At 39.0% G+C, this 12560-nt stretch overlaps 1 protein-coding gene across 3 annotated transcripts in view; it reads right to left on the reverse strand.

Moving 5' to 3' along the window:
- Window positions 1–12560, reverse strand: part of LOC124166511 (A disintegrin and metalloproteinase with thrombospondin motifs 9-like) — a 758369-nt gene that overhangs the window by 72744 nt on the left and 673065 nt on the right. The window lies entirely within an intron of this gene.

Consider the following 12560-nt stretch of genomic DNA (forward strand, 5'->3'; position numbering starts at 1 on the left):
TCAGCCCACCGTTCTCAAATTTCGTCGCAGAGTATCCCGTAGATACATTTCAAACCTGCTTATTTTCATTCTCAAAGTCACTTGATTCCGACTATTCCATATATGTTCTCACTCTTTCCTCTTGTATTATATTTCTACAATTATATTTGCAGCAAATTGCAAATTTTTATTTTCAAACTGGTTGTTAGCCACCAATTTTTTCCCAATCTCACCGCCACCATATTTTTCTGGGCGTCATAGTCGCCGACTACGTTACCCATGGACTACACCGTTTGTCTAATCCACATATCACCACTATCTCCTATAGTAAAATATAAATAGATCGGATAGGCCAGACTAAGACTCTAGTTAAACAATCCTCGAAGCACAGTAGTTGAATGGAGCAAATAGACAATAAGACACCACTCATGTTATGATAAGGGCCATGTGAGATTTAACTTCTACATCTCATAATACCCTGCGAGCCACCTCTAGGGTGTTTGGCAGGGGGTGATCAATCACCAGCATGCAGCATGCAATTGGACTCCCACAAGCACACCACACCGTCCAAAAAACGTCGCGTATACTAACAAACTATACTACTATATGCTGTTAGAAATAATAATAGAATTAAGAAACATGCATTAAGTTTTACATAGATTAGTAGGCTATACTACAAGGCATGCAATCTAATTATGAGTTCTATCGCTGCCGTTACAATCTCTTATTGATTGTGGAAAAAATGACATTCGGAATCTGTCTGTTCTACAATCTATCTCTCTTATTTTATTTATATGATCTGATCTTCCGTAGTATGTTGGCGCCCGTAAGATACGGTTAACTTCGTTAGAAAAGACACTATTTATTTTAATTTATCTAAAAGATTTAGTCTATTTTTCAATCTGCGGTCCGACAGAGATTCCCATCCGAGTTTATCTAAGAGGTCAGTTACACTAACAAGACTATCGTAACGACCTTTCACATACCTGGCAGCTCTTCTTTGCACGCGTTCTAACTCTGTTATTAGGCCTTTTTCGTGAGGGTCCCATACACTGGCAGCGTATTCCAAATGTGGTCTAACGAGGGAAAAGTAGCTAATTTCTCTCACTTTGTCGTCGCACTTTCCTAATATTCTATTGACAAAACCCATTTTACGATTAGCTTGACCGGTTATTTCTCGAATATGTTTATTCCACGATAGATCATTATTAAGTCTAACTCCTAGATATTTCACAGATTCAACAGTCTCTAATTGGGTACCCCAAATTAAATAGTTACGTTGTAGGGAGTTGCTCTTCTTCCAGAAATTCATTACGACGCATTTTTTCAAATTTAATTCCAACTGCAAAGCATTGCACCACGCTTGGATAGCAGCAAGGTCATTCGTTAGTTCATCTATATCTTTGCTGGAACGGATTTCTCTGTAAAATACAGCGTCGTCTGCAAATAATCGTAACTTACTATGCACTACTTCGCCAATGTCGTTTATAAAAAGAAGGAATAGGAGTGGGCCCATGACAATACCCTGAGGGACACAAGAAGTGACTCTAACCTCATTTGAGACTGCACCGCCTAATACTACTCTTTGGACGCGGTCGCTCAAAAATTCCCTTATCCAGGAAATGACATATTCGTCTAGACCATAAGATTTCAGTTTTATTATTAACTTTCCGTGGGGTACTTTATCAAATGCCTTTTTGAAATCAAGAAAAATCGCGTCTACTGGAATGTTGTCTTCCCCGGGGACTAAAATATCGTGGGCGAAAAGCGCTAACTGAGTTTCGCACGATCTGCTTTTCCTGAATCCATGTTGAGTTCCCATTAATAAGTTTTGCGCGTCTAGGTGTTTCATTACCGATCTGACTACGATGTGTTCAAGGACTTTGCAAGAGATGGACGTTAAAGATATCGGCCTGTAATTAGATGGCTGTTCCTTGTCTCCACTTTTAAATATTGGCGTTACATTAGCGATTTTCCAGTCATTGGGTACATCGTGTTGCTTGATGGATTTACTGAATATTAACTGCAAGTAATGGGCAATTTCTGAGGCTAGTTCTTTATATACGCGAGAAGGGATTTCGTCTGGACCAGGTGATTTATTTGCACTATGCGATTTCAATATATTTTCTATTCCGAGCGTACTAATGTCAATAGCTGGCATCTTATGTATACAGGGATTGTCATCGGTCTCGGGTGAGTTCTCGGAAGGCTCGGTGAACACGCTCTTGAAGTAGGAATTTAATAAATTGGCTTTATCGCAACTGTTTGTCAACACATCTCCATTGTCGTTTCTCAGCGAACATACGGTAGATCGTTTACCTTGAACTTCCCTAACATATGACCAATATGCTTTTGGGTTATCCCGTAACTGCTCAACTAGGGTTTTTCTTTTAAAATTCGTGAATGAGTTCCTGAACGCTTCCTTCGTGGCGGGTTTAGCCGTCCTATATTTTTTAAATAATTAACTCGCGTTGATGAGCGGATAATTTTTTTTTATTCCACGCCATTTTTAGAAATTGATGCAGTTCTAACCCGCGCGATTCCGTGCCCCTTGTAAAACGGCCATTATCATTAGTGTTTTCTTTGGCGATTTCTCGAGGCATGGTTTTTTTGCAAACAGAAATGAAGATTAAAACCTCCATTCATCGTCGGGGATCAAATGGTTGCGACGATCAAAGACACTTCCGGGATACCGTATGGTTATGTGGATTAACATGATCCATCACCTCAATCATGGAATTTAAATAGGACAACATACAATGGGATAACAAGTGACTGAAGTATAAAAACATCGCTCGGCTTTTTATTGATACCGCGAGGTTAAATAGACCCATCACTAAACATGGACTGAGCCCATCTTCAAGTTTCACGCCGATTAATAAGTGTAGAGTAGCGGATTAACGTCAGGTGTGGCTGAATATCAATCTAAGCCACAATTCATAATCCCATGCAGTGAGCTGCTATCTATCGGACTTTCATCTGCGAAGAGACAGAACTTGGTCGCTCAGCTCTCATTCCCACGGAAAAGATTCGGGTCAAACCTCTGCCCAAACATAAATAGATCCAGCCCATTCAGTAGCAGAAAAAGGAAAAGGTCCAAAACTCTTTCGTATCCATTGGGTCCATGAAAGGGTACGGCCAGTAGCCTCTTCGATGACGTCCCACGAGAACCGTGGCGAGGTACGCGGTGAAGAGGGTGAACAATTTGAAGGTGTCGTTGAGTTGTCCGCCGTCCCAGACGCCCTCGGTGCGGGCACGCAAGAGCAGCTCGAGGATCGCAATGAGCACGATGTTCGAGTGGATGGCGTGGTTGATCAACATCGGATTGATCGCGTCCACGAAGTCGCCGAAGACCAGCGGCGGCGAGTACGCATAGCGCGACCAGAAGTTGAACACCACTTTACATGAAGATGAGAAGAGAAAGACCGGTAGATACATTCTCCTAAAGGATCGCAGCTGCTCCTTCATATTTGGAGAGAGGGCCTTCGGGAAATACTCGAAGAGGTACTCTGTGCAGCAGAGGGTAAAATACAGGTCTTGCATTGCCAAGTTCCAGATGGTGAAGTACGTCGCCGATCCATCTAGCATCCTCTTCACTTCAGGATCGCCCTTCGGCCTGCCCAGCTTCTCGTACGCGGGCTCCATGTCCATTACAATTCTGATGTTGACCGCGGCGTAGTAGACGACCATCCCCGAGTGGAAGGCACGCTGGCCCAGCAGTAGGATACCGGACGAGGAAGACACAGCTGGCCGATGGTCGCTACTGCTTCTTCTGAACTGCCGGTAAAACGTAGTCGAACGAAGTCCGTATGCCTTTCCGGAAATATTCATTTGTAAATTAGTATTACGCACTAAAAATTTTAAATAATTACAACCTACAATTCCCACGAGGTAGTTCAGTTTAGACGCAAATTACATCAAAACATCACAGGGCTCTTCCATTTAAAATTACCCATGAAAAGTACGGGGTCACCATCTTAAAAATTTATGGAAACATATAGATACCTTTATGAGTGATTTACAAAATCGTCACTTTTAGCTTTCAAAGTTAATATTTTATGACGTAATGTCCAATTGATAAACACACACGCAACAATGGCCGCTTTAGTGAGCGCGGAAAACTCTCGGAAAAATCTTCGGACGGAACGGCCCTATTATCATTTTTACGATACGCGCGTCATTTAAGGCGAGTTTCGACTCATCGCCAGTCCCGCCATGAGGGCGCGTCGAGCGCCCAAGAAGCGAAATCCAACAGGCAACAAGTGGTCGAGGTAGGGGTGAGAAAGGGGACGGTGAGGTGAGATGACAGCCTAGTACACAAAACTTAGCGTAACTATGGAGCTGAAAACTCAACAAGAGCATCATTCAGTTCGCATGAATTAAAAATGGCGTAAATGTTTTGCTCTAAGAAAAGAAGCTATCACTTATACGCTGGTTTTACTGTGGTACTAAGCGCTTCAAACGCCAAGTTATCGTCAGGTACACAACGGAATAGGTCAGTTATGTACATGACGATGACTTATCGGTTGAAACGCGTAGTACCATTGTAAAACTCGTGGAAAAAGTGCCATCTTGATTTCTTCAGCCAATATGTATTACTTCCACCATATCTCGCCTACATCAATCAATTTTAGGCGTAAATCTTCCTATTAAAATAATTAGCTGAGTCATTACTTGGAAAAAATAAATCAGTTATTGAAAAAATATCAAATTTCTCAAGGAATTAACCAGTAGCCAGCTGACATGAGCAGTGACGTAGCCAGGAATTTCTTTCGGAAGGGGGGGATCCAAAACCAAGGGGGAGAAATTTTTGAAAAACAGGGGACTAAGTAATGGGTTTTTAACTAATGTTAAAACTTGTCATAATCGAAAAAACTTCATTTGCTAAAGAAATATTTTGTAAATTCATGATTTTTCAATATTTTGCTTTCTTTAGTAAGGAAAATAATTGTGTTTTTTTATTTCGAAGGTCCGGACCCCCGCTGGCTACGTCACTGGACATGAGTATTGTGAGTGACCAGGGGAGATATGCCCCGTAAATAAGCCCCTTAGTCATAAAAAAATTAGGCTTGATGAAAAATAAAGATTTTATAGGAAAGAGTTTCAGGCAATGGGTATTTAATGCTCGCGATCCCACTCGGAGGGACCGGGCTCTAATCTCAGCGGTGGTGGAGATTTTTCGGAGGAATCCCGAAGCCTACTTGAGTTCTGCGCTGAGGCCAAATCAAGTGTTGCGTATTCCGAGGTCTCTTTGGCATCTTTAGTTAAGATCAGGCTAATGTGAGCGCTGGGTTTCTCTCCACACTTCCTTCCTTGCTCTTCCCTTCATTCGCGCTACGTTAAGTTTAACAATATGCTCCTTATACTCCAATATGTGTAAAATAAATGGCACCCTGACTTTCAGCATACGATTAACATTTTAACTGTTTTTCTCAAGGTTTAAAAATCACGGATGGGAAAAAGAATCACAGATTGCATTATGTTCAGAATGGAGCTAGAAAAAAACACCGAAGCTTTCATCGACACATGTTTGAATAAGAGTAGATGATTAATAATGTTGTAGTAAGAACTTCGATTCCAAGAGAAAACAAACAGCTTGGATATCATGGATGTGATTGACTCACTAATGACTCCAAGGGTTAGCAACTATTACCAACGAAGAAAATCCCACGAGAATCCCATGTTAGATCGTGAATGCCAAGGTCCAGGTATTGTATTCTGAAAATGGTGAACTTTTTGAGAAAATTTGAAATCCAAGTACGGCCGCGACCGTCGTAAAAGAGTCTGGTATGAAATAGTTTGAGCAACAGTCCGAAGACCTAGTGAAGTACACATTGAATCAGATGATCACCAGCAGTTTAAGGAGAATAAACCTCTGACCTAATATGACGCAAACAACCCAAGTTGCTCGTTAAATTACACGTTCCAAAATATAATGGAAAAGATATCTAGCAAATAAGGAGATAAATCAATGTTGTAGTTTTACGGCTAGTGAGATTTGTTGATGACATAATGACTCTATTAATACTGATATCGCTTCTTTCTGCATGCCGATAGGAGTGTCGCAAAATTTATTACTACTACTACAGAGCATGTACGGAATATCCCACTATTTAACGATGAGATACTGGTGAAAATACAGAACGCAATTCAGAAATAGGTCAGTCCCACGAAACGCCAATTAAAATTCACGTCACGCGCTCTGTCCAAAAACTTGGCACGCCTTTGAATACCTACTCGTTTGATCCAATGCTAATCGACATCTGGGCGTGCTCCACTGACATAATGCACTCCCCATCCGCGAGATGGCACCGCGGTCGTCACATAACCGATCCTTAATCAGGCATCAATCGAGCCGAAAATGGACCGAGACGCGTGCTGAGCCTAATTACCATAGTGACCCCCTCCCCACTGCGACGCCTCAAAAGAACCATCATAGTCGGCTAGCTCAAGAGAGGGGATTATGTGGGCGTCTTTCCGCTTTCTTCGGGCGAAAGCCTCCCTCCGAGTGAAGACTTCCAATCTTGATTGGGAGATGGATGGCACGGCACTCTGAAATAATGGAACCGTGCGTGAGACTGGATTTCCTGTCCGAAGAATCAGGTTCCCGAACCCACGACTATCTGATGCGCGGCGCAACCCTCATTAGGGGAGTCGAATGCGGCGTGGCCATTTGACTGAAATCGTTTAGCTTCCGGGCGACACGTTACTAACTATCGAATATCTAGTAGTTGTATTAATCGCCGCCGTTTCCAAAGGGTTATCGAGTCCCAAGGCATACTCAAGAGATTTGGGACTCGAGTCTCATTTTGCCGCACGGAAAAAAAGATTTGATTAAAAGTATCAAACTGGTGTGATAGGGAGTATTTTTGCTGAATATACTTCAACTTTGATGTAAATTATTAAGCACTTGATTTATTTTACCAAACGCTCTTGATATATTTCATCACACATTTTGATATTTCATAATTCGGTCAATTTTACGAAAGAGTTTGGTAAGAATAACTGAACTAATTAATACGATTCTGAGTTTGGTAACTTTCATCGAAGTTATGATTAATTTTACGAAGGTGATTGCTTGATTGGTAAAAATTATCAAACTCTACATTGTTATGCAAATTTGTTTTGATAGAATTTTCTATGCGTTTCGTAATCTATCGAACGGTCTGTCGTTCCTCTTTTCTTTACACCAATACACGTTTGCAGTTGAAAGAATCTTAAACAGGCCTTACATAAAAGATAGGTTGATAAAAATGATTTTGTTTTCATTATTTGTGATGGCGATAACGTTTTAATTTTGTTTACGTTCATTTTCTGTTTGTTCCTGCTTTAAATTGCAATGTTATCGTAAGCTGGTGCATCAAAGACAGTGATTGAATAGCGTGTTATCATGGATATTAAAACTGTAAGGTAATGTTTGTGTATTTCGACACATTAAAACTTAAATTAGAGGTATTCCTGAGGTATAACTATTCGCGATCATGTTTAATAACATGTGATAAAAATCGTTATACCTTACGCAATCCATGGTAAGGATATCACCCAGCACGTTAAAGTCATCTCTACATCGATGTAAAAAAGCCTACAAATAAAGTTTTCTTGAACATCTGCAGTAGATATTCATATGGAGTAACTACGTAATGCAATGGTGTGCATCAAGTATTCCTCTCAAGCTTACAAAGTGAAACTGTAGTCACACTTTATTCACATTTCAAAGCAAAGGTTAATTATTTACAATATCATTTTATTACGGCATTTGAGTAAGTACCTAATAGGAGGGAACACTCAAAATTAGAAATTGGATTTCGTTACTTTAAACCAAAAAGATATGAATGAAAAACACATACGCCAAATTTCAGAGCTCAAATTCAATTTTTAACCGAGATAAGTAGCTTTAAAAGTCCGCTGGAGCTTTGGCCACGCCCACGACGCGAAACGTATTTCTATTGGCTGACGCCGTGTGACGTGTGAACCTCATGAATGCCGCGGGAGTAACGCTTGAAGAAGCCGTAAACACATTGGGTTCGTGGAAATAGTGGCCAAAATTTTATCATCATGGTGAAAAAAAACGTTAATTTTGTTCTGGCTGGTTATCGAAATGTACTGACATTATCAACCGAGGCTCGATGAACAATTTTTTTTGTCTTAAAACGAATCTTTTCATTGAAATGAAACTTCTTAAGATGAAATGTTTACAGTTTTGATAGATACAGTAATCATGGCAATTGTAGTGGATGCTTTAATTTGTGGACATACTATCGTAAAATCCTTTACTTATGATTGGTTTTTGGTTTCCGGTTGTAAATTATGAAATAAATTAAAAAATGTGCTATAGTTATAGCCGTTTACATGCTCTCTGAAGTGAAGAAGTTCGGGGTTCTCTCCTTTTCTTTTAGGATTAGCATTCAAATTTCGTTGGAACAGCATTTTTAAAGCAGAGGCCTAGCTTTGGTCAACTGTGCTCCTGATAATTCTTCAAGTCGGTTTCGTACTATAAAAAATGGTAAGCAGTTGTCATCAAAATGATAGAGGAACGCTGAGATGGGGATTTTTACGTGAAAATATCCGTTAGTTTCCTTATATTTACATCTGAGTTACACATACAGTCACTTTTAAAAGTTTTAGAACAAATTTTGTGGCACCACTTATGCTTCTAAAGAAAAGTTAGTATCCTATACTACTTTCGTAGTTTTCTGCTGTGCTCCATTAACATTCCGCTTGTGAGTGAATATATATATATGCACTCAAAGGGATGATTTTATACTGAAAATTTATCATTCCGCTTCTATTTATACAGAATGTAATGATTATATCCTATGCATTTACTGCATACTTGAACCGGTTTTCACCCTTACTTTTTATAATACTTGTTTTTTTTTATGTTACCGAGGCGGCCAAGTGGCCATCGATTTGAACTGTGCTAGTAAAGGTTGAGGAATCGGGACTGTCTTCCATATTTTTTTCCGATTTTTCTCTCGTTTTCTTCTTATTTACAGGTTTTTTGTATTCGTAATTTCGCTGTCATTGCTAATTCGTTTTCATTGAAGCTAATGAAAATTTTTTAAATTAAGAAAAAAATGGTGGATACGACCATGACGTCGGCATTAACGTACAGTTTGAAGTCTATCGAGAGGAGTCACACATTACATTGTATAATTTGAAACTTATTCTTTTTCGATTGATGATAGTTCAAACTATTTGCTAGTATTCATTCAGTACGCATTCGCCTTTGGTTTCTCTGTTTTGCTGTATGAATAGAAAAGTTAAAAAAGAAAGAAAAGTTATTATTTACTATTTGTTCTTCTATTTATAAACCTGGCGGCACCGTGACTAAAATGTACTTATTTCTGCTTGTTGTGAGTAATACGATATCGTAGTATTTCCTGGAGTACACATTTGTGATTATGATATATTAATTTGTACAATTTGACACATCACCAGGTGAGCGTCAAAGACCCTTATTTCCGTTACATCAGTAGTTGGCTTTTAATGCGCAAGATAGAAACAAAGAGTGAAAACCGGGGTAAATAGGTATGTAGTAAATGCACACGAAATAATCATTAAATTCAACATAAATTGAAACATAATGATATATTTGCAATTAAAAAGTAAAATTTCCCGTTGAGCGCGTATGTATTTAAGCACATACGAACTTTTGCGATGTGTGGCCAAAGACAACAAAAGGAGTAGTGGAAACTAAATCCTTTGAGAAGCAGAAGAGACTTGCATTAAAATGGCTCTCACAAATTCTATAACAGCCCATCTCGGAAGGAATACGCTGTCGTATCACCGCCTACCTCGATCTGGGTCGTTTGGCACAACAAAGAAATACTTTTCTTGTGTTTGACGAGAGGTATATTCACATTAGGCACACAATAGTACACGCAAGATTTCCCCCCACTCATTTAAAATTCTCCGTTTCATCTACCACTTATTTATACTCGAAATAACGCCTACGATAATGCACTCCTTATGCAAGCAATACAGACATCATGAGGTTCACACGTCATCAACATGGCATCGTCCGAGAAATACGTTTTTGGCGCGGAATTCAAGTTGAAACTTCAAACTCTTCTAGGGGCGAAATTATTCAGCGCTCAGAGGTAAAATTTGGTGAGAGGCTTTCTTACACCTATTACTTTATAAATCAAGCATAATATTTGGTAGTGTAATCCCTTCTATTATTATGACAAACTATTTAGACTAGTTGTTAGAGTCCGTCGTTATCACTCGGGAAACCCAAGTTCAATGCTTCATGCAGGCTTATGTTTTTCAACTTTTTGTTTGTACTTCTTTCGCAGAATCTTACGTTAAACTTCTAATTTTATGATTTTCAATCAAAATAGTTTTTTTTCTGGGTTGAAAATCTTTCACATGTGCACGCTACGTCGGTTTTATTATCCTTTCAATTTCGATAGTTTTTATCGAACTGCTGGGGCCATTTCGGTAACAATTACCAAATCAGTTTGATAGGATATATCAAACTGGTTTGGTAATTATTACAGAATTTTTCAATGTGCCATACGAACCCAAAAGTTTGATAAATTTCATCAGAAATCGATAGTTCTGACTAAACTTTTTTTCCGCGCTAACTTTTAAACAAAAGTTGAGGGGTTCTTTTGGGACACTCCAGCAGTGGGGAGGTAAGGTGCCCTTCCCCTGGGAGGTTATGCTTCTTGCAGTGCCCTTACGTTGAAAATGATAGTCGCCTTCCTATCGGCACGGGACCCGTGCACCCCATAATCCAACAAGAAGATTCTAACTCCTTAATATCTTACGAATGCAACACCATAAAATATGAGGCCGGCGGCGATATAACGTGTTAGCATGCAAAACTAGAGGTTTAAACTATGTTGTATTTCTTACAGCTGCTATTTATTAAAAGACTCAACTGGTTTTGACCTGAATCACCTCTTCGTAATGTCATATAAGGTCAAAACCGGTTGAGTATTTTAATAAGTACTATGTGCAATATAGCAAAGTTTACTTTTTAATCTATCTAAAAATGGTAATTTCCACACTACATTGTATAACTCCACCAACGACAATGGTTTCGACACCATGTTATTTAAAAGGTAGAGTGTCAAAACAATGGTCGTTATAGTTATCCATCAAAGTGTGGGATGTACTATTTTTTGTCTAGATTTTATCTTGGATACATTGCTTTTCCACCTCTTCATCCTGAAATGATTTTATAAGACTACCTAACTCTCAAAATGCATGAAAGATCTATAAAACCCTAATTTCACAAGGTAAGTAAGTTATTATATTACAATTTTGACATGGAAATTCATTTCCTTAAAATGACGTCTCTGCTTCTGATTCTTACATTCATTGAATAATTGGGAATTTTACTTGTCCTTGATACACTGAGAAAAACTGATTTTTGTTAAATGCGTTTCTTCGAAAAGATATATCTGATTATGCAGCTTCTGCAAAATGCATAAGGTACCTACCCGTTGAGTTTACACTCCAGTGGCATTTCGTTCTTCTTTTGTCATGTATCATTCTCTCGTGTACTGCTGTGCACTTCAAGCCTTGTTCTCTGTTCTAGTCTGTCGTCCGAGAAATAAAGACGTGTGTGTTCCACTCGACGTTTGCCTCGTTCTTTCAACAGGTTATGGCCCAGACAGCCTCAAACTGCGCCAGCGATGGGCGTATCTCCAAGAAAAATCGGTTGGTATTTGGACTCTGGTTGTACTGAACATATGTCAAACCAACGACATCTTCTGAATAAATTTATCCCCAGAGAAGGATTAACTGTAAGTGTTGCAAATGATAATACCTTAGATTGTAAGGGAATTGGTATGTCAAATGTTCATATTGATGATGGTGCTATTACAGTTAATAATGTGTTGTTGGTGCCTGGTCTCTCAGCTAATTTATTGTCAATATCCCAAATGGCTAAGAAAGACTTAATTCTTGTATTTCCTGAAAAGGGATGTGATATTTATCATAAAAACAATGTATCTATTTGTGGCAGAGTCAGTGGAACTGCTTCACTAATGGATGGTTTATACAAATTAAATGAAAAGCTTCCTATGAAAAATTTTAATGTTAACCATGTAGAATCTGTTAAAGGTAATGCTTCAGCGAAGTTGTGGCACAGGAGACTTGGTCACATGAGTTCAGAAAGAATGAAGCAGTTGTCCAAGATAGTGGATGGCTATGATTTTACAAGTGGTATCCAGAGTCCATGTATAAGCTGTTGTAAAGGGAAACAGGCAAGGAAACCCTTTCATTCTCAAGGTAGCAGATCAAGTGCTGTTTTGGAATTGATTCACAGCGATGTTTGCGGACCAATGGAGGTACAATCAGTTGATGGTGCTCGATTTATGCTAACGTTCATTGATGACTATTCACGCAAAATATTTGCTTATTTTTTGAAAAGCAAGGATGAAGTCACTCAAGTTTTTATAAAATTTAAGGCCAGAGTTGAAACAGAAACTGGTCGAAAAATAAAGACATTGCGATCTGACAATGGAGGTGAATATGTCAATAAGAATTTAAAAGATTTCTTGACTTCAAATGGAATCATGCATGTTCTCACAGTTCCCTATTCACCTGAACTTAATGGAGTT

Source organism: Ischnura elegans, chromosome 10 (assembly GCF_921293095.1).
Source record: "Ischnura elegans chromosome 10, ioIscEleg1.1, whole genome shotgun sequence".
NCBI lineage: Eukaryota > Metazoa > Arthropoda > Insecta > Odonata > Coenagrionidae > Ischnura > Ischnura elegans.